Here is a 24,372-nt window from a genome sequence, read left to right on the forward strand (position 1 = left end):
TCAGGCTGCAAACAAAAGTGTTGCAAATTCGATTCCCAGTCAGGGTACATACCTGGGTTGCAGGCCATGACCCCCAGCAACCGCATATTGATGTTTCTCTCTCTCTCTCTCTTTCTCCTTCCCTTCCCTCTCTAAAAATAAATAAATAAATAAATCTTTTTTTTTTTAAAGAAGGGCACAAGAACAAAGCCATCAGCTGTGGTGAAAAGGATAAAAACTGCACCCCATAAGATAGGCTTGGACAGAATCCAGACTTTGACTAGGACATCCTCACTCACAATGCAAGGCTTTTCTTTCCAACACATGCTCTGTGGTATCATGGGAGCCTTTTCCTAAAGTAAAAGCTTAATTACATTGTTAAATGTTCCTGTGAGCCATCATTATGGGCAGTGTTGGGAAAAGATCCTTCAGATGCATAGAAGACTCCAAAAATACCATCTGTGCTGCATGGAGAAGAGAACCATATGATGCCTATTTTCTCTACATTTCCAGTAAAAGTGAAGCTCCAAAATTGTGTGCATTTTTTTCATGAGTTATATTGTATCACTGAAAGTGCCTGCAGCTATCATAAAGAATTTATATGTAGTTGGATAAATAAAGTCCACCCAACTTTGTACCAAATATCTGAGTTAGTGTGGAGCTTCTCTGCAGCTCCCAGAGATTTTTAATCTGCCCACAACTGGGACAAAATTAGTGAACAGAAAAGTAGCATATATCATTTCTTAACAGGTTGCTTTCCAGGTCCTTTTGCAAAGTCTGAATGGCCACAGGCCAGTGAGGAGAAATGCAGAGAACTTCTCATGAGAAAGTGGAAAGTTATAAATATGAAGAACCACAGTGTTTCCATCAGTATATTATGCACAACAAAGCACCAAGTATGTACTGGCCATGGCTGATACAATTAATCCCACTAAAAATTACACAAATTTTATTTAACTAACCCCTTTCAGAGAGGCAAATTGAAGCTGAAAGGGATGATGAATGTGCCCAAGATAGAAGCCAAAGGCACACAAGGTCACCTTGTGCTTTGGAGAAAGCCCATAATCACTTAGTGAAAAGCTGGTCCACAATATACTGCGTGGTATTAAGTGCCAGATACTTGAACAGCTAGGTAGTCATGTACATGGTTGTTCTATATTGAATGGTTGCCACAGAGACAGGGGATATCTCTTTCTAATGCCTTCTGGATAGCCCTCAAGGTGCAAGTTTCATTCACAGATAATGTGGTGTTACCTTCTCACTAAGTAAGTAGAAAAAAGACGTAATGCAGGCAATATCCCTAGGAACCATCAAAAGGATCATGGCGTGAACATTACCTAGGAACTCTGAGTTCTTTATGGACATGGGTGGAGGAAGGGAGATTTTTAACATAAAAATATCCTGAACTATAAATGTCCAATTTCTGATAACTGGTTTGAAAAAATATATACAAATATTTCCTTCAGGGCATTTTGTTAGGTGAGGAACAACAGATCTTCCTCTAGCAATACTCTGTCTTAAGAGCATTGTCCCAGTGAGTGTAGAAGAAAAACTCTGAGTATAGAAACTAGAATACAGAAGCTTATGGATTTCAATGGCTGCTCAAGCTCTTTAAGGTCAGAACTGACCATCCTCTAAAACACATTTCTGCACATTCCCTCTAATCTACTGAGGCTTGATCTACCCTTGACATGAAGCAAAATGATCTGCAGAATGTCATCATTTTCCAATTTGGAAACACAGTGAAAAAAATATATAATAACTTAATTTTTTCATTTTCAACATTTTTATTTATTTTTAAAACATTTTTATTGTTCAAATACACTTTTTTGCCTTTCCTCCCTAAATACCCACCATTCCAGCCCTCCCCACCTCCTACCCCTGTTTCCAGCCCCCATTGTTATTATCGATGTGTCCTTTATAATTGTTCTTGTAAATCCTTCACACTTTAACCCCATTATCCCCTCTTCTCCCCTCTGGTCACTGTCAGCCTGTTCTCAATTTCAATGTCCTTGGTTATATTTTGCTTCCTTTTTCATTTTGTTGATTAGGTTCCTGTTAAAGGTGAGATCATATGACATTTTTCTTTCATTGCCTGGCTTAATTCACTTAGCATAATGCTCTCCAGTTCCATCCAATGCTTGCAAAAGGTAGGAGCTTCTTTCTTTCTGCTACATAGAATTCCATTGTGTGACGTACCATAGTTTTTTAATCCATTGATTTACTGATGGGCACTTAGGTTGCTTCCAGCACTGGGCTATTGTAAATTGTGCTGCTTTGAACATTGCATTGCATAGGTTCTTTTGGACTGGTGGTAAGGTTATTGATTGTTTCCCCTTTTATAATAAATATTGTTTTCATACCCTCAGTATGAACATTATAGATTTAGCAAAAGGGTAATTGAATGATTTAGTTGGTAAGATAGTCCACTACAGGGAAAGAATTTGAGCCAATAACACAGGAATAGATAAGCTGTTATATGGCCAATGAACATCTGATAAATCCTTATAGTATCAATGAAACAAGGGGCTATGAAGGAGCACTGAGAAAGCATGAACAACCTGACACCAGGTAGTTTTAAAACTAAAATAATAATTATGTCTACCTTTCAGGTCAAGTCCCCATTAGGGGGTGTGTGAGAGGCTACCACATATTGATGTTTCTCTCCCTCTTTTTCTTCTTCTATTCCCCTTTAAAGCAAACAAATAAAACCTTAAAAAAAATTAAAAACCTCAGGACCAGATGCATGTTCTGGCCAGATGGTGGTAGGTAGAAATCCTTCATTTCTGCACATAACCAAAAGTAGGATAACAACCAATCTAACATCAATCTAACAACCAGAACAGCCAGAAAATCAAATTGCATGGAAATCCAACAACCTGGGAATTAAACAAATAGTGAACTCGTCAACCAGACCTGCTAGATGAATGGATGCAGAGAACATGAGCTGAGGCTTTGGACTGGGTGGGTTTGGCTGGCTGAGAGAAACCATGGTGAGGCAACAGACTATTTAGTCAGTAAGTGGCATTTACTTCAGCAAATACTGATGGACATTTAGTATCTAGTATTTAAATGTCCTTTTAGTATTTAGTCAGGGTCAAATAGCTAAAGGGCCATAAAACTTTGGGGAAACAAACTCATTCTATGGTTGGACCCTTATCATTTAAATTGAGGGTGTTAGCACAGTAGGTTTCACAGGGTTTTATGCATTCTTTATTATGCCTGATCATCGCTGGGAACCTGCCCTGTGCAGCACAGGGCCCCACCCACCTCCCACATTCTTTCAGGCTTAATCAGGCAGGGGAAGTAAGGTAGCCAAGAGATTTGGAGACTTCTCACAGACAAAATGAGGACTGAGGCTATGGAAAAGTGGAGGGGTGCGGGTCCATCACCTGCTTTTTCTATACCACCCCCCAAGTCCTTCCCTGAGGGCCCCCTCATGACTGTGTCTATCTTAGGTCATCCCTCCCTTGAAGAATCTTACCTGTTACTGGCTAACGAGTCATCTGCCAGTGGCCAAGCAGGGTGGAGTAAAAGTAGACATAGGTGGCTCCCCCTCGAGGGAGATAAGCTTGTCTCCTTAGTGGCTTATGTGCCCAAGATCTTTTTATTCATCCTTAGTCATGGGAGTTATACCTTCTGAAACCAGGCAGGGAGGTTTCCAACAATTAGTCCTGTAAATGACAATACTACATGTAAAGTTTAGTACCATGGACACTCTGAGCACTTCAAGCATTATGTCTTCTGGAGATCCCTCAATTTCCAAGCCTCATCCAAGGACAAACTGATGTCATCCTCATAATAAATGATCCAAAAAAGACATAATGTCAGACACATTACATTTAAAAAACAGAAAAATGAACCTGTAGAGGTCACCCAGGAATACTCAGCACTTCAGAAATCTTTTTGCAGGGACAGGGGTGCATAAGATGAAAAAAATCCACTCTAGCAATGTATAATTTGAGCTTAATGGTGAAGAAATTATTTAATTATTTTTAACATATTTTATTTATTATGCTAATACAGTTGTCCCATTCCCGACCCCTTCACTCCTCTCTGCTCTGCACACCCCCTCTCACCCACATTCCCCCACTTTAGTTCATGTCCATGGGTTGTATGTGTAAATTCTTTGGCTTCTACATTTCCTATACTATTCTTAACCTCACCTTTTCTATTTTCAACTTACCATTTATGCTACTTATTCTCTGTACCTTTCCTCCTCTCTCCCCCTCCCACTCCCCTGTTGTTAACCCTCCATGTGATCTCCATTTCTGCGGTTCTGTTCCTGTTCTAGTTGTTTGCTTAGTTTGTTTTTGTTTCTGTTTTAGGTGTGATTGTTAATAACTGTGAGTTTGTTGTCATTTTACTGTTCGTATTTTTGATCTTCTTTTTCTTAGATAAGTCCCTTACAGTTCATATAATAAGGGCTTGGTGATGATGAACTCCTTTAACTTGACCTTATCGGAGAAACACTTTATCTGCCCTTCCTTTCTAAATGAAAGCTTTGCTGGATAGAGAAATCTGGGATATAGGTCCTTATCTTTCATGACTTTGAGTACTTCCTTCCAGCCTCTTCTTGCTGGAAGGTCTCTTTTGAGAAATCAGCTGACAGTCAGATGGGAACTCCTTTGTAGGTAACTGTGTCCTTTTCTCTTGCTGCTTCTAGGATTCTCTCCTTCATTTTTATCTTGGCTAATGTAATTATGATGTGGCTTGGTGTGTTCCTCCTTGGGTCCAACTTGTTTGGAACTCTTTGAGCTTCCTGGACTTCCTAGAAGTTTATTTCCTTTGCCAGATTGAGGAAGTTTTCCTTTATTATTTGTTCAAATAAGTTTTCCACTTGTTGCTCTTACTCTTTCCCTTCTGGTACCCCTATAATTTGGGTGTTGGGAATTTTTAAAGATGTCCTAGAGGCTCCTAAGCCTTTCCTCATTTTTTTGAATTCTTATTTCTTCATTCTTTTCTGCTTGGATGTTTCTTTCTTCCTTCTGGTCCATTCCATTGATTTGAGTCCCAGTTTTCTTCCCATCACTATTGGTTCCCTGTACATTTTCCTTCATTTCACTTAGCATAGCCTTCATTTTTTCAACTAATTGGCGACCAAAATCAACCAATTCTGTTAGCATCCTGATTACCAGTGTTTTGAACTGTGCATCTGGCAGGTTGGCTATCTCTTCATCACTTAGTGATATTTTTTTCTGGAGCTCTGATCTGTTCTTTTGTTTGGGCCATTTTTTTTGTGTTGCTGCACCTGTTACTTAGTGAGAGGGGGAGCTTTAGGTGTTCACCAGGGCGGGGTAACCCACGTCGATGCGTTGTGATGCTGTATGTGCGGCAGGGGTTGGAAAGGGGACAATGGCACTTGCTCCACTCTCTGCCAGATTTCAGTCACTTTCCCCACAAGCAAATTGGGCCCTTCTGTTGCTAATTCCTGTGAGGGTGGGTTTGTGTTCATTCTAGGACCCTGTGGGTCTCTCCATTGAACTCTCCTGTGAAGCTGGGAGTTTCTCCCACTGCCTCAACCCCCACAGCTGTTTTCAGTCAGTGGTTTTAGGCTTTATTTCCCCAAACAGGAGCCCTGGGTTGCGCAGTCTCTTTTGCTCCCCAGTTGTTTCTCCTAGTTTATCTGCACGCAAATGTGGAAGTCCCCAATCCACCACCTGGCTGGGTCTGCCCGCTGCTGCCTTGCTGGCCAGCTGCAGCGTTGTGTGCTGCACTCCACAATCCACCACCTCGCTGGTCCACCAGCCACTGCCTTGCCCTGGGTCCTCTCTGCCTGGCTGCTTGGCTCTGCCCCTTCTACCATGACCCAGACACCAGCCTGCAGTGTCCGCAGCATTATGGATGAGATCTGAGATAAATTCACATGGACTACCAAGTCCTATGGAGGAAAAGGGATGGCATGGCTAGTCTCTCAAGGGGAGAATGCCATGGAGTGGCCTGGCAACTCTCTCAAAGGAGAGCGCCTCGATCCTTGCCTTCACAGGTCTTACTGGGTTCAATTTGCACAGGAATACAGGTAAAGTTCATTCATCATTGTCAGGCAGTAAGGATCAAACAATAGATAGCATACAAAGAACTACGGGAGCTTATTCTGGTCTTTTAGCTAAAGGGCTACAAAACTTTGGGAAACAAACTCATTTCCTGCTCGAACCCTTATCATTTAATTGAGAGCATTCTTAGCAAAGCAGGTTTCACAGGATTTTACATATCCTTTCTCAGGCCTGATTACCTTTCTGATTACCCGGGGAACATGCACTTTCCAGCACAGGGCTGCACTGTCCTCTGTCATTGTTTCAGGATTAAGTCATGCAGAGGAGACAAGATAGCCAAGAAATTAGGAGACTTCTTGCAGGCAGAATGAGGACTCCGGCTTTGTCAAAGCCAAGGGGCAAGGGCCCATCACCCCCTTTCTCCATAGCTCCCGAAGTCCTTCCTTGGGGCCTCCCCATGATCATGCCTGTCTTAGATCATTCCCCCCTAAGGGAATCTTACCTGTCATTGGCTAACTGATCAAGCATTGGGGGCCAGTTATGGAAAAAGGAGCAGAAGCAGTGTTCCTGTCAGGGAGATAACTTTGTCTCCTTAGTGTCTCCTTGTCCAAAGTTCTCTCACTTAGCCTTAGCCATGCTAGGGAGTGAGGGTTGCAGCTCCTGAAACCAGGCAGTGTGGTTCCCAACACTACCAGTCAGGATGAATTTGTCTTCTTTAACTCTTTGGTTGTCAGACTTCCATACAGCTCAGTTTTGTATCAATTCTGGTTGTTTTTTGTTTTCAAATTCTTGTTGTCCATCTTTTGGTTGTTTGAGGAGCCACAATGTGTCTACCTATGCCTCCAAAAATTATTCAATTATTGTTTTCAAGGCATTTAGTTAGCTGAGGAAAACTGGCTTTCCTTTATGGGTAGTCTGTATTTAGAGCATTGCCTTTGTGTGTCTGAAACCAACAACCTGATTATAGAAATAAAAATGGGAGACAACTGTACATGAAAAACAATAAAAAGTGAATAAAATGCATTTAAAATAAATTAGTGCATAAAAAAGAAAGCCTTAGAGATTATTAAAAAGGAAAGAAAAGAAAGGCCTTAAGATTTCAAATTGTCCCTCAAGGGCTTATAGGACAGAAATGAAAACCCCCTAAAGTCTGGAAGAACCACAATTGGTTTAACCTCTGAACATTCATCTACCTGTGAAATGGAGGGAAATAACTGCAGAATGCCTTTCCTTCCCAATTTGGAGACAGTGTGCAAGAACAACACACAGAATGAGGACCTTCTTGATCTCAAATGAAGACACTGCTTTTTGGTTTACTCTAAATTGAACTTAGATACAACTACATGGAGATTCGAAATTTCTTGTATTGACAAATGATGATTTCAGGAAGAGAAATAGTACATTCCAGCAAAGAACCAGTATGATAACTCAGGATGGAAGAAATCTGATTTGCTGTAAAACCAGTGTACAGGTGCCTCAAAGTATCATTAAATCAAGTGCTCATCAATGACCAATGGAAAAACACATTTGAGGACTAGAACACAAGGGTGTTTTCCATTTAAAAGAATGCTAAATTCACAGTCAGGTTGTTCGCAATAAAGTAGCTAAAATCAGAGAGAGATAACAACAATGTGACAGCTACTACCCATTCAGTTTGGAATCAGGCTATAGTTACTCTATAAATGCCCATGTTCCTATCCACAGCCCCATTTCTTCGTGAATCTATTGAGACGATGTGTTGTTTGATCCCAGCCTTCCTATGTAGAACCACAGTTTACATGACTACCTACCTGCTCACTTAACACAAAACAACACATTCTGGACCTCCTTTTCAAGAAAGTGGGCACTATGTCATCCTCTTGGCTCACGGTGACTCTGCCAACATCCAGTTTGTGTCATGGGAGTATCCCCTCATCTGTATGAGACACAGTTTCCACCTCTGAAAAATCGGTGGTGTAAAATAAACCTTGAGTAATTTTAGGTGTATTAAATGAATGAGTCATGACAGGTTTCTCCCTGATGCTTCTTCCTGCAGAATATGCAGTTGGTCCAGCTGTGATTGTTGTATTTCATGAATTTCAATGTTCCATAAAAATCACTTGCCTTTTTTCTCATTTATCTGTGGCCATTATGAGTTTTAAAGAGTACATGAAAAGCAACCTTCAAAGAGCTTGTGATGCCATTTATGGGGTCCTGGTTTGTGTTTTTGTGTAGCCAAATTAGGCATTCATGCAGGCAGCAAAAATACCAAGGCACACTCAGATTTGTCATATGATTTTGTATACACATCATTCAGAAAACTATATATTATACACCTGCTAATGCAGACACATTCTGAGACAACTTGCAACACTAGTGAAGGATGCAGACAAAAATCTGTTAACTTCTGTTTTAGTGGGAGAGTCAGACAGTTGTAGAAGACATTACTTGAAATCTCTTTGCCATAGATCACTTATAGTATTTTCATAGCGTTTGTTGCATCTGGTGGCATTTTTCAAATGGGGGCTAGAAAGATGGATCAGGATGGATCACAGGACCATATAAAAAGGGAGTGATTTCTGTTCCAGAAGAAAAACCTCATGTTTATACAGAACATAGATTTGATTGGAGAGCATTAGTTTGTGGGTGAGGAAGGTATGGCAGAATCCGAGATTTGTTCCAAGTCCATCCTAATTTGTGTCTTCTTCTATCTGATCTCACTTCAGGTGCTGTCCTCACTCTGGTGTCCATCACCATTACCTTCACCATCATTGCTAAAGTCAAGCTCCACAGAGTCACTTGTACACACCAGTTATAACCACTGGCAAGAAAGCCCATTTCTTTTTCCAGGTGAATCCAAAATCCCTTTGAGTTTTTTTCTACACTTATAGATCATAAATATTGCATGGCTTATGTTAGGCACCAAAGCTTAGAAACATTCAGAAGGAAGTCTTTGGTTTTGTAAAGAGAGATACACCATACTTGGAGAGCTAGAAAGAACTGGAGCTTAAAAATAGACCCAGTCTTAGAGAAGTGGTAGCAAGAGTCTCAGATGTGTCTTGCTTGGGCATCTTTTTGGGATGTCTAACCTAAGGAAGCTCAATCTTCAGACGATTAGTGGGAGCCAATACTGGTGTTTTCTGCACACTGGTGTTTTCAGGTTTTGTGCTTTGAAGAGAAAAAAGATAAGTGAAAAAATTAATAGAAACAGGGCTGTAAGGATAAAGTGAATAGGGCTCTTGTTAGTCAGAAGTTAAGCATTTACAAGAGGGACTGTTACAAGTTGGAAGATAAGGAGACATGGGTGAGACTGGATTCAGTTGGAAGACAGGTAGAAATATGCAGGGTTGGAGTATTTGAACTCCTGTAAAAGTTGTGTGGACTTGGTGTCAGTTTGAAGGCAAAGACAGGTGGGCAGAAACAGTATCGGCTAGAAGGCAGGGAGAGGTATGGTGCTGCTGTCAGTTTGAAGAAATGGAAGTTGGACAAGGCTAGAATGAATCAGAAATAAATTTAAGATGCATGGAATTTCAAGCCATTGAAATTGTGGGAGAGGAAGCAGGCCTGAAATTAGTATAATTTTTTTCTTGTTAATGTTTTATGTAATAGCCCAGATTTATTTTTGGCATGTATTATTTTCTGATTTTTGAAGATCACTTATTGAAAAGATTTTCAGAAATGTTGCCACTTTGTTTTATTTCCTTTAACTGATGGTGTTTTGATTATGCATATTCACCATAAACTAGACCATCTTTACCCTGTGCCTACAGAGAACATCAAGCTATACTTTGTGAAGTTCAGACCCACAGACTCTGTGCTACATACACTAGTGAGAGCCCTTTGCTGAGAGCCCCTTCTCTTTCCCAGCTTTATTCTTAATCTTTTAAACATCCTTCCTGTAGCCTTAGAGGAATAGCTGGGGAAATAATTTGTTCCAGGTTGAAAACCTGGAAATGACAGGGATAACTGTTGTGAATTTCAAGTAGACATAATGCCATTTACTTTCCTACCTGTAATGTTGAGATGAAAAAATTATTCATCTCAAAGGGTCCTTTTTAACATCAAATGTGGTATGAGACGTTTAAACAACAATAATTTTATTCAAAAACACTGTTTTAATAAATTAAGAAATAAAAATAGACTTGACTATAATATTGGACCAGGTTTACTTGAGAGATGTTTATAGAGCATTGCATTTAAAAGTGCAGGGTACACATTTTTCTCTAGTTTACATGCAAAACTTTCCAAGATAGATCTTGTACCAGCCGAAAAAATTATCCTCAATAAATTTTAACTATTTAAAATTATACTAACCATATATTCTGACCACAATGGTAAGATACTAGAAGTCAAATATAGGAAAAATACCACAAATATATGGAGATTAAACATCAGGCTACCAAACACCCAATACATCAAAAATGAAACCAGAATAACAAAAAGGATAATGAAAGAAATAAAAATGGCTGGAATGGGAATAAAAGGGAGAAAACTGTACTTGAACAATGATTAAAATTAAAAAAATTTAAAAAAGAAATAAAAATGCAAACATAGTCTTAGAAAACCTGGATTTAGTAAAAGCTGTTATAAGAGGACACATTATAACTATACAATTCTAACTAAGCAGCTGAAAAATTTAAATAATATCATTTAAATTGATTTCTACATACATTAAAAATGAAGTAACAAAACAAAGGTAAATTGAAGTAATATAAAACAAAGATCACTGCCATAATAAATAAATTAGAAAAATAGAAAAGACTATGGCTCCTTCTTTGAAATGATAAATAAATTTGAAAAGCATCTAGAAATACTCATCAAGCAGTAAATAGAGAAAACATAAATAGGTAAAAAGAGAAAAAAAAGACAAATTACCACTGACACCACAAAAGCACAAAGAATTCTTGAGAAATATCATCAACAAGTATACACATTTAATTTGTCCATTTAATAAAATAGGAAATTTTTAGACAATTCATCGTTTGAAGGCCAAAACCGATAAGAACTATATTTGCTTAATAAAGCAATTACCAGCAATAAATTCGAAGCAGTAATTATGACACCCCAAGGACCAGAGAGAATTACAGGTGAATTCTAACACTTACTGTAAAACAATTAATAATAAATTGAAGAAGTACACTTCTAAATTTAATTTATAAGGACAGCATTACTTTGATACGAAAACTACACAAAGACACAGAAAATAAAAAAGAGACAGAGACAGGGGAACTTACAGGCCCATATTGTTGATAAATGTAGGTTGAAATTCTCAACAAAACAGTTACAAACCAAATTTAATATTTTGAAATGATTATACGCCCTGATCAAGTGTGAATCTTACCACTGGTGCAAGAATGTCTCAACATCCAGCAATCAATGTGATTCATCACATTGAAAACCAAAAACAAGAATCATGTGATTATTTGAGAGATACAAAAAGCCTTTGAAGAACTAAATATGCATTACTGATAAAAATATTTCAAAAGAATGGTAATAGAAGGAAAGGTCTCAGCTTGATAAAGACAATATATGACAACCTCACAGCTAACATAATACTCAATTGTGAAATAATGAAAACATTTTTAAAGATAAAAAACAAGTCAAGAGTGTTTACTCTGATTACTATTATTAAAAATAATAATGGAATTTTGAGACATAGCAATTGAAAAAGAAAAATAAATAAATGGATCTAAATAAAAAAAGAAAGAAAACTGTTAGCATTTGTAGATGACATGATATTCTATACAGAATTTCTTTCTTTTTTAAAAAATTGTTGTTCACCTGGCTGGTGTAGCTCAGTGTATTGAGCTTGGGCTGTGAACCAAAGCATCGCAGGTTCAATTCCCATCAGGGCACATGCCTGGGTTGTGGGCCACGGCCTGCAGCAACCGCACATTGATATTTTTCTCTCTCTTTCTCCCTCCCTTCCCTCTCTAAAAATAAATAAATAAAATCTTTTTAAAAATCTTTAAAAAAATGGTTGTTCAAGTACAGTTGTGTCCACTTTCCCCACACTACTCACCCCAGCCCATCCATCTATATCTCCCAACCTCGATTCTGCCTTTAGTTTTGTCCATGTGCCCTTTTTATATGTTCCTGAAAACCCTTTCCCTCCCAATGTCCCCTCCCACCTCTTCTCTGGTTACTGTTACATTGTTCTTAATTTCAATGTCTGTGGTTACATTTTGCTTGCTTGCTGGTTTTGTTGATTAGGTTTGAATTATAGGTGAGATCATAAGGTATTTGCCTTTCACCGCCTGGCTTATTTCACTTAGTATTATGTTCTCCAGTTCCATCCACATTGTCATAAAGGGTAGGAGCTGCTTATTTCTTTCTGCTGCATAGTATTTCACCTTGTAAATGTACCATTGTTTTTTAATGTATTCAATTACTGATGGGCACTTAGGTTGCTTCCAGCACTTGGCTATTGTGAATTGTGCTGTTCTGAACATTGGGGGTGTAAGTTCTTTAGAATTGTTTTTTTTAAATTTTATTATTATTATTTTTTTAGGTTTCTTAGGGTATAATCCCAGCAATGAAATTGCCTGGTCAAAAGGCAGTTCCATTTTTAGTTTTCTGAGGAAATTCTATATTGTTTCTTACAGAGGCTGAACCAGTCTGCATTCCCACCAACAGTGCACTAGGGTTCCCTTTTCTCCACATCCTCTCCAACATTTGTTGTGTGTTGATTTGTTTATGATGGCCATTCTGACCAATGTGAAATGGTATCTCATTGTGATTTAAATTTGCATTTCTCTGATGGCTAGTGATGCTAAGCACTTTTCATATGTCTCTGGGACCTCTTTGTGTCCTCATTGAGAAGTGTCTGTTCAAGACCTTTGCCCATTTTTAATTGGGTTGTATGTTTTCCTGTCACTGAGTCATATAAGTTCTTTATATATTTTGGAGATCAAACCTTTATCCAAGGTATCACTGGTAATATGTTTTCCCATGTAGTTGAGTCCCTTTTCATTTTAATGCTGTTTTCTTTAGCTGTGGAGGAGCTTTTTATTTTGATGAGATTCCATTGTGTATACTTTTCTTGGTTTAGGAGACATATTGGTGAAAATATGGCTGTGAGAAGCATCTCAGACTTTCCAGTCTATGTTCTCCTCTAGTACTTTTATAGTGTCATGACTTACATTTAAGTATTTTATCCACCTTGAATTTATTTTTGTGAATATTGTAAGTTGGTGATTGTGTTTCAATCTTATGCATTTTACTTTCCAGCTCTCCCAACACCATGTGTTGAAGACACTCTTTTTACTCCATGTTATGCTTCTTCCCACTTTGTTGAATACTAATTGACCATAGAGACTTGGGTTTATTTCCAGACTCTCTAATCTGTTCCATTGGTCTATGTGTCTGTTTTTATGCCCATACCAGAGTGTTTTGAGTACAGTGACCATGTAATATAGTTTCATATCAAGTATTTTGACCCCTTCTACTTTATACTTTCTTCTTGAAATTGCTGTGGTTATTCTGGGTTATTTTTGGTTCCATATACATTTTGGAAATGTTTGTTCTACATCTGTGAAATATATCATTGTTACTTTAGTAGGAATTGCATTAAGTCTATAAATTACTCTGGCCCAGGGAAGAAACACACCTTAACAAAAATATCTGCCACTGCAATGTCAGGACTGATCACAAATAAACAGGTATTAATAAGGATGTAAAGAGATTAAGGCTATTATAAGAAAGGAGAGAAATAAACTATAGTATATATTCTAGTGACTTATTATGTACAAACTTGCTAGAGAAGCAATGAACATTGAAGGGCTATTCAGGAAATAAAATATCACTAGTCATGAAGAAGACCAGAGTCAACTCTGTCTCACTAGATTTTAGTATTTAGCACTGTTTTTTTATTTCTGGATCTGCCTCTAGTGATGTCAGATGTGGACCCTGTCTGATCTTAGGCTGCCTGCTCTGTGACTGCCGGAATTCTGCTGACTATGGTTGTCTGTTTTAATTGTTAGTTACTTTGCACTCAGCAGTCAATAAGCCCAATAAGGTGGGGCAGAATTCCTCCAGGAGTTGGTTCTATTGTCTCCCCTAAGGCTGCCACTATTTAGAGGTGAGAGGTCTGCTTGAGATGGCTGCTTCAGTATGTGAGATGACTCAGCACTGTGCTTCTTAGCAGCTGGTCTCTCAGCTCTCTCCTCCCTGCCTCCACCTCCACTCTCTTCTCAAGGGTTTCTAGTCCACTCAGCCCCACCCCTCTTTGCCAGGGATTTACATCTGTGGCTTTAGTTATTAATTTAGTCTCTCTGCACTCTACAGTCAGGCTTAAGAAACAGCGAGCCAGGGAAGAGTCTTTCTTGGGGGCTGGGTTGTTGTATCCCCTTGAGCTGCTGCCACTCAGAAAGAAGTGGTCTGCCTGAGCATGTTGGCTGCTATGTTTTTGGGTCTGACTCAGCACCGTGTTCTCTATTTTCTCTGCACTCTCCCCACAGTTTCCATGGCAATCTGTTCCCACCTTTGCTGGAACCACAGGTAAGTGACAGCAAATGAAAATCTGTGCTTTGGCCCCTTAAGTGGCTCTTTGCATCTCCAGCCGTCTGTCTCTGGCAGAGCCAACACTGTTACTTTCTGATGCTGTTTGTTATCTGTATACATTTTGGCTGTGCTGTTATAGACTGGGGACATCAGCTTAGGGTATAGACCCCATTCTTATTAGAAGGTCTAATATGCTGCTTAATTATCCATCAGGACTCTCAAGTCTCCACCACGCTCCTTGACTGATAGGTTGTGCCAAAGGTGGTTCTTCTGTCTCTCTGAGGTACTAAGGCTTCTCTCTCACTATAGTTCAGTTGTTTGTTCTGGGTAATTTCTCTACAATTTAGTTGTAATTCCAGGTTGGTCATGGAAGGAGGTTAGTGTGGCTTCTACTCCTCTGCCATCTTGCCTACCCATCCACAATTTTTAAGCTTTTTGAATCAAGCTTCACTTTAAATTTATAATTGTTTCAAACCCAGTCCTCCTGGTGTCAAGTTGTCCAATGACATCACAGTTGTCATTGTGCGCAGTATTTATTTGACCGATATTATGTGTCAGATGTCAGCCATTTACTAGAGATGTGGAGTTTTTGCCATGTCATGTGATCAGATACTATCCCTGGTAAGGGCTATATTTCTTTGTTTAATCTCCAAGTATTTGTCTCTTTACTAATTCTGTTATCTCTACAATGAAGGCTTCAAAACTTGATTAAATAAGAAACAATCAGTGCCTTTTTTTAAACAAAATCAAGGGAATTCCTTTCATGATTGTGTTTTCTGTACACTGTCTTTAAATTCAGGAGGCATAAAATTCTCCAGAAATTGTCCTTTCATGTCAGGGGAGGCCAGGGCTCAGTAGCTCAGAGGGAATGTGGAGTTAACTGACCTTTTGTGGTTCTCAGTACTGGCTTGCAGGAACTTGAGAACCATTTGACATATTTAATTCTGTGTGTTCCCATCCTTGCATTTGGGTTATTTGTTGTAGAGTCACTGGGTCTGTATTAAATCCTTCAATACAGACTATTCATAAAGGGACTCTTTTGCTCCTAAGCTAAAAAAAAATGCTTTGAAAAGAATTATCATATAATTCTTCTTGATCAACTATTTTATGATAACACACTTAAAAGTTAGAAATTGTTTCAGTTTGGGCACTCTGTCTTTATACATGTGTCCCTGAAGCACTCTGAGTTCCTGCAGGAGCTCCACATTGTCATTCTTTCTGTGGGTATTGGTGATGTTGTTTACATTGTGTCCCTTTTTGTTTAACTAAATATGAAGGTGACATTGGCTTGTCACCTTGAGGGCCATTTAGAATGCATAATACATAGTGTTTCATAATGTCCATGGTAACAGCCTACCCCTGTCAAAACCTTTTCAGAATGATGACCCACTTGTTCATTTGTCTGGTATTTAGTATAATACAACATATCCTAGAACAGCTTTTTACTATGCAAGCATTGGCCATGTCCTTGGTACCAGGACACTCTTCCCAACCCCAGGTTTTGTTCCTTATCTCTCTGAGGCTCAGATTGCTTGTATACAAATTGCATGTTAGAAACCAAACCTTGTGTTATTTTGGTAGGAGTAACTAGATCAGCCATGGCAAGTGCTTATCTAGAACCTTGTCTTCCAGTATATACTGCTGGATCTGCTGTGAATTTTCATCTAAATAAATTTCACTCACCGATGAGACTTTCCTGCCTTTTTCTTCACTGGTTTGTGGATCTTGTCAGTTTGAAAAGATGTAGAATGCAATTTTTGAAGGAATTTGAGATGGTCTACAGTGGGTCTCAAAATTTGTCCTTTTTGTGGCCAGATTAAAGATCTAGCAGGGGAGAAGGCAAGTAAAATATCCACTGAGATAACTTGTCCTATTTTGGGTGAAGTTAAACTATATAATACATCTGGTGTGTTGTGACCATTCAAGGCCAGACAGGTTCGTAAGATTCAGGCAGACAGAAGAAAATTCACGGAGTCATTGAGATGTATAGCATGTGTTTATTCAAGGGTGGGCAATCCACACATGCTGCAAGCTGCATGTCCCCCTGCATGTCCCTGCATGTCACCTGTCCCCTCTGCACAGCACCCCAGCATGGCATCCACCATAGCCTACTGCATGTTTCTTGTCACTTATTTTAATCCTATCAAAATAAGTTATAGTTTGATAGGACTTCAGTTGAACCAATTAATTGCTTTGGGTGATATCATAATTATAAGAATTTAATCTTTCCAATATATAGGAATTATTTATCCTTCCTTTTAGGTGGCAGCCAAAGGGATCACCTACATCCTCTAATACTAGGTTATAGTCAAAGCCAGCAAGGTGCCAACAGAATTATGCAACAGAACTTCACTGTATTTTTGTGAGCCCAATCAAGAGTATGGAAATAGTTTCTTTGGAAACAGTCTCAAGGCTATGAGAAATATACTTCTGAGGCTCATTTTTAAGGTTATAGAGACTTCTTCCCTTAATAGCTCAGACACCTGGATGAGGAAGCCAGACTGCCTCTGTTTACCCTATATCCTGCCTAAATTAAAACACAAGAGGACTAAACCATGCCTAACATCAGTTGGAAAGCAGGGAACATAGGCAAGAAAGGTGTTAGTTGGCAGGCAAAATGTGGTGGGTGGATCTAGAATTATCTGTGAAGCAGGGAATGGTGGGGTGCTGACTTCTATTGGAAGGCAAGCAGATGTGGGTAAGAGAGAAGCAGAGCTGACATCAGTTGAAGATATGGAAGAGGTGGATGAGGTTGGTATTGGCTTAAGTTTATTTTTCAATATGCTGTAAGAGTGTGCAGTTTCTGTTGATTACGTATATTTTGTTTTCCTGGGATGAATTGTTGAAAAGTCTGTCCATTCAGCAATGTATACCTTTACCTCTGTGACACATTAGTTGTTCATGTAAGAGGGTTTAATCCTGGACACTCTATACTGTTCCATTGTTTTAAGGGTCTGTTTTGTGCCAATATATTTCTGGTTTGATTATTATAGCTTTTTTAGTATAGTTTGACAACACAGAGAATGGCATCTATAACTTTGTTCTTTCTTCTCTACATGTATTTGCTTATTAAGTTATTTGTTGTTCCATATAAATTTTAAGATTTTCATTTCAGAGAAGAAAATAAGTTATAGTTTGATAGGATTTCAGTTGAACCAATTAATTGCTTTGGGTGATGTCATAATTATAAGAATTTAATCTTTCTAATATATAGGAATTGTTTATCCTTCCTTTTTTTGTGTGTTTAGTTCAATTTCTTCCTTCAATGTCCTATTATCTTGAGAGTATATGTCTTTCACCTCTTTGTTGATGTCAATTCAAAGGCAATTATTTTTTTTCATACAATTGTCAATGGGATTACTTTCTTTACCTCTTCTACCTGTGTTTATTATTCTATACCAATGTGACAGATTTCTCTACAGTTTGCATTTTGTTTCTTAATGAATCATTTTATTAATTCAATTAATTTTGTTGAATTCTTTAATTCTCTGTAGAGCACCATATCATCTGCAAATAGTGACAGTTTTAATGCTTTTTTATTTAGAGTGTTTTATTTATTTTCCCTTGTGATTGCTAGTATAATTATTTCTTTTTTAATATATTTTATTGATTATGCTATTACAGTTGTCCCATTTTCCACCCTTCCCTCCCCTCCACCCCGCACACCCTCTCCCATGTCCATGGGTCATACTTATAAGTTCTTTAGCTTCTACATTTCCCATACTATTCTTACCCTCCCCCTATCTATTTTCAACCTACAATCTATGCTACTTATTCTCTGTATCTTTTCCCCCTCTCTCCTCCTCCCACTCCCCTGTTGCTAACCCTCCATGTGATCCCCATTTCTGTGGTTCTGTTCCTGTTCTAGTTGTTTGCTTAGTTTCTTTTGGTTTTGTTTCAGGTGTGGTTGTTAATAATTGTGAGTTTGCTGTCCTTTTACTATACATGTTTTTTCTTTATCTTCTTTTCTTAGATAAATCCCTTTAACATTTCATAAAATAAGGGCTTGGTGATGATGAACTCCTTTCACTTGACCTTATCTGAGAAGCACTTTATCTGCCCTTTCATTCTAAATGAAAACTATGCTGGATAGAGTAATCTGGAATATAGGTCCTTGTCTCTCATGACTTGGAATACTTCTTTCCAGCCCCTTCTTGACTGTAAGGTCTCTTTTGAGAAATCAGCTGACAGTCTGATGGGACCTCCTTTATAGGTTACTGTCCCCTTATCTCCTGCTGCTTCTAGGATTCTCTCTTTCATTTTTACCTTGGCTAATGTAATTACGATGTGCCTTGGTGCCTCTTCGTGGGTCCAACTTCTTTGGGGCTCTCTGAGCTTCCTGAATTTCCTGGAAGTCTATTTCCTTTGCCAGAATGGGGAAGTTCTCCTTTATTATTTGTTCAAATACGTGCTCAATCTGTTGCTTTTCCTCTTCTCCTTCTGCTACCCCTATAATTCAGATGTTGGAACATTTAAAGATGTCCTGGAAGTTCCTAAGCTTCTCCTTGTTTTTTTGAATTCTTATTTCTCCATTCTTTCCTGTTTGGTTGTTTTTTTCTTCCTTCTAGTCCACTCTAGTGTTTTGAGTCCCAGTTTCCTTCCCATCACTATTGGTTCTCTGTGCATCTTCCTTCATCTCTTTTATGGTAACCTGCATTTTTTCATGTAATTTGTGCCCAAAATCAACCAATTCTGTGAGCTTCCTGATCACCAGTGTTTTGAACTATGCATCTGATAGATTGGCTATCTCTTGGTTGCTCAAAAGGATGAGTCCTGGGACATTGATCTATTCTTCTGTTTGAGACATATCTCTCTCTCTCTCTCTCTCTCTCTCTTTTTGGTCTTGTCGCTCCTGTTACAGTGAGGGGCAGAGCCTTAGGTGTTCACCGGGGCTGGGCACCCCAGTCGCTAGATTGTGACATATGTGAGGGCGGGGGCAGGAGCAGGAGGGAACAATGGTGGTAGTTATGTTCTCCTGGGACCTCAGCTTCTTCTCTGGGATCCTGGGTTGAACGCTCTGTCCTGGTCCACAATCACTGCCTCACTGGGTCCGCCAGCTGCTGCTTGCATACTCAGGGTCCACCCGCTGTGATCTTGTGTGCTCCAGATGCCTTATGCACTCCTGGTTGCCTTATGTGCCCAGTTCCCCTTGTTCTTTGTGCACCGCACCCTGCGCCTGGAGTCTCCTCTCTGCCCCTCCTACCGGTCTGGATGAACAGGTCTATATTTCAACTTCTTGGCTGTCGGACCTCCATTCAGATAAATTTTCTGTCAGTTCTGCCTCTAAATTGTTGTTGTTCTAATCTTGGTTGTGCGTAGAGGTACGGTGCGTCCACCTATGCCTCCATCTTGCCGGAAGTCCACTAGTGTAATTATTTCAATGCTACTTCAAATAATAGAAATGAAAGTGGATATTCTTCACTTGTCTTGATTTTTCAATAGAATGATTTCTTTATTTCATAATTGAATATATAGTTAGTCATGAGGTGGTCACATATATTCTTTTTCAAGCTGAGATTGTTTCCTTGTAGAAGCCTTCTGTGAAATATTTTTTAATCACTGATGCATATAGTACTCTATTTCTTTTTCTGTATCTCTTGAATATTCATATGACTTTTTTTAAGTGGTGAATCACATAATTGGTTTCTTGATGTTGAGCCATTCTTGCATTGCTGGTATAATTCACATTTGATCAAGGTGTGTACTCTTTTTACTATATCATTCAGTTTGGTTTGGTACAATTTTCTTGAGAATTTCAGTGTGTACATTTATTAAGAATATAGGCCTGAAAGTTTGTCTCAATTTTTTGCAGTTTCTTGCATTAGTTTTGATATCAAAGTAATGCTGGCCTCTTAAGATAAATTGATGAAGGATATGTACTAGTCATTGTTGCCATATTTGTTAGAATTCCCCCATAAATCTCTGTGGGCTTGGGCTTTTTTTTTTTAGATGTTTTAGTTACTGATTCAAATGTATTTCTAGTAATTGTTTTGTTCAGATAGTGTGATTTGTCATGACTTAGCCTTCAAAGGGAGTATGAATTAAAATTTTTCCATTTTATTAGATGGTCAAATGTGTTGTATGTAATTATTGATGGTATTCTTTAAAAATTCTTTGTGTTTTTCTAGTGTTGATTGTTGTTTCTCTTTTTTCTGCTTTTATTTCTTTTAGTTTTCCCTCTTTGCTGCTTGATGGGCCCTATTAGAGGCTTTTCAAATTTATTTATCATTTCAAAGAAGGAGCCATTAGTTTTATTTATCTTTACAGTTTACTTAATTTTTTTTTATTATGGCATTGACCTTTGTTTTATTTATAATTCAGATTACTTTTTTGTTCATTCTTTTTTAATGTATTAAGAATTTCAAATGACTTTTGACATTTTCCTGGTCTTTATTTAGAACTGTATAGTTATAGTTTCCTGCTATAAGAGCTTTTCATAAATGCAGATTTTCTAAGACTATATTTAAATTTATATTTGTCTCAGTGTAGTTACAATTTTCCTGTTTCTTTTAATATTATATTTATTTCTTTTTTAGGCTGGGGAAGTTAGGGAGAAAGAGAGGGAGAGAAACATCAATGGGTGGGTCCTTTTCACACAGTTGTTGTAGAGTTTACACTTAAAAAACCTATGTGCATTTTTGTTTTTAGGAGTTTGTTATAAGGATGCTTTATATTTTACTTTAAAATCTGTATGGTTTATTAACCAATGTGCCGCAAATAAATGTAATATTTAAAAAAGGAAAAAGTAAGATAGAAAATGAAGCAAGATTGATTCACTTTACCGTGAATACTGTCCGTGTTTAGGTTTCACAGTCCCCAGCCACAACAATTTTTCTATGTCCTCCTGGGAGACCAGGATGGCCAGTGTCACACTGGGAAGCTTGCTCCTGCATTCAACAGACTTCACGGAACTGTTTCCAGTCCCTGACATCTAGCTGTTCCCCAGATGTGGCTTCTGCCCTCAGAGAGCCTCAGATTCTCCAAGTGCCCCTTCCACTGCCAGGGTTGCAAGATGCTGGGCAGAAGCTCCAAGTTGGCTGCTCTGGCGGCAGGCAGTGGGTGGAGAGGCCAGATCCCAAGTGTGCTGGGACGAGATCTGTGGCAAGGGCTGTGGGGGCCCCTTCCAGGCCTGCGATCAAGATCCATCATGCTGAAGTCACTGAAGGCCACTTTTGGGTTTCTTCATTGTGGAGTGATGAGGGAGGCAACCTTGCTGCAGGGCAGGAGGGTGACTTCCAGGAGGCTGGCAGGATGGAGCCGGCAAGGCAGGGCCTTCGGTGCTGCGCCTGATTGCAGGGATTGGACCAGTGGGCCTGTCGAGGGAGAGGCTGTAGGAGGTTTCCAGGGCTGCCTGCAGGGCTTGCCCAGCACTCTCTGGTGCTTCCCCTCCGCCCATGGGGTCTATTCACTGACCATGGTGAATGGCCGTGGGAACCGAGAGGTTGGTGGCTAGTGCCCATCCCAAAGGTGAGAAGCAAACAGGTGTGGGGTTGCTGGATAGGGAGCCACGGACCCGACTATGGTTGCTCCTGAGTTCTGTTTGTTGGTGGCAAATCGGCAAAGTTTTTCTGTCTTGATAGGAGATATGAGGAGATAGGACCCCTCTGCCCACATGACCCAGACACGTGTCCGCCTGGACTTCAGTCACCGGAGCAGACTTTTCTTGCCAAGTCCTGTTCCAAAGGTGAGGACCAGTACTGGCTCTGAGTGGAGGACTGCGGAGGGCGACGTGTGTGGGAACGGAGGCATGCCTGGGTCTCAGCTGTGCAACTCGATTGAAGACCTTTTCTTCTGAAGTTCTGATATGACTTCGGGGGGCTCAGGGAGCTGTCCTGCACGTGCGTCAGGGTGTCACCCTTCCTGTTTTGCCTGCTGCCTTCTCCGCTTCTTCCCCTTCCATCTCTGACCCAGAAGACCCGCAGTCTGCACCCTATGCTGGGGACTCTGGCACCTGCCACCAGGGTTTTTGGCACCGCAAAGTGGACATGGGATTCTCTGGCTGCCTGGGCAATGGTGCCCAGGGTGCCAAGGTTGACCAGTTGGCTGAGCCTGGACTTAGACCGGTGCCCACAGCACCCAGGTCGACTAGCAGATTGTGCCCTACTTGCCAGCTTGCTCACTTAACACTCTACACTGGCAGGTAATGGTTTTGCGATGTGGAGGGGTCAGAAGGCAGAGGTGTTGTGTGGGGTGGGGCCACAGGGAGTCAATGTTAACACTTTTTAATTTTTCTAAATATGGCTGTTACAATAGCCTGTTATATTCAGGTGTACAATACAGTGGTTTACCCTTTACCTTGCTTAAAATGCAGTCACCCCACAAAGTCTGTTCAGTTCTTGTCACTGCACAAACTTTTGACATTATCAATGTTTACCTCTCTATGAAAAGAGAAAACACGTGGCTATGTGTCATGTCATCATCATTGCAGTGATTACTGTTCTTATTACTATCATTAATGGATGTTTTGCAGAGGCATTGGCTACTACAAAACAAGGTGACCCTAGTCAAGTTTCACTGTTCACAAAGGGTGCCTGCTTGACCTAGGAAGATGCAGAGAGGGGCATGCTTCCCCTTAAGGAAATTTGTTATTTCTTAAGATCTTATTTATTTATTTGTAGAGAAAAAGGAAAGGGAGAGAGAAAGAGAAGAAGTGAAACATCAGTGCGTGGTTGTCTCTTGCACACCCCAAACTGGGGACCTGGCCCACAACCCACTCATGTGCCCTAACTGGGAATCAAACCAGTGATCCTATGGTTCCCAGGCTAATACTCAGTCCACTGAGCCACACCAGCCAGGGCTCCTCCAGGAAATTTCTAAAGGCCCAGGAATGCTCTGAAGGTGTAGTGGGGGGAGCACTGTGTGACATTTCCAAGTTTACCCAATGGCCCTCCATTGGCACTGTAGAAGTGTAGGGGAAGATTCATTCCTTGACATGGTGAACATCCCCATCCCGGGAGCATTGGAACAGAAAAGCAAGAAAGAAAATACAGAGATAAGAGAGAGGAAGAGAGAATAAAGTATCCAAAACTCCTTTCCACTGCTGTGATACTAGATGAGGCCTAGCTGCTGAGAGGCTACAGGGCTAAGTAAGGAGCCCGGTAGTCAGTCCCCACCTGACTGGAGGCCACTTTTGTAGCTTCCAGAGGAAAAAGGTCGACCACATGGCTGGGCTGAGAGTGGGAGGAGATGCACAGGGCTAAGGATGGAGGCAAGCAGGGAAAGGGCATAGAGGAAGGGAAATGGGATGCAAAAGGCACAGCAGTGAGTGGAAGGCAGTTTAGAGGTTTGTGGTAGGTAGTCATCCCAGCCATTGTCATTGATTTCATTTATGCATATCTGTTAGAAATAGCACATAGAAGTATCTCAAATATAAATTTCTTTCATGTATCTGAAAAATGAGGTCACATCACTTTCAGAATATTGGTGCCTGTGACCTGCAGAAATGTAAATTAGTGATCTCTTCCCACTCCTCCCTCTGCCTTCGATTTTAATTTCTGCCAAATGGCAGTGGTAGTGTGGTAGCTGATCCTTGTTTAATTCCACACAGGTTATTTTTTGTGTGTTCAGGGGAGAGAAAACATAAAAAACAATAACAAAACACTCAGAATAATACCCATGCCCAGTGTCATGAACTAAGTAGCTCCTTTGGTGTTTTTTCTTTCCCTTTCTTTCTTGTTCTCCCCTCCCACCCCATTACATCCTATCCTAGCTTCATATCATACTGCCATCACCACCAACACTCTCCCCAGCCCCCAACTCCAGACCACCCAATCTTCTGTCTCCATCTAGAGTTTCATGATTCTGGCTATTTCACAGGAATGGAATCATACTGTTTGTTGTCTGTGATGACTGGACTCCTTTCACTTGGAACAAGTTTATCCATACTCAGAAACATTTGAGCAACAATCAGTGCTTCATT

The sequence above is a fragment of the Phyllostomus discolor genome, chromosome 2 (assembly GCF_004126475.2).
Source record: "Phyllostomus discolor isolate MPI-MPIP mPhyDis1 chromosome 2, mPhyDis1.pri.v3, whole genome shotgun sequence".
Classification (NCBI taxonomy): domain Eukaryota; kingdom Metazoa; phylum Chordata; class Mammalia; order Chiroptera; family Phyllostomidae; genus Phyllostomus; species Phyllostomus discolor.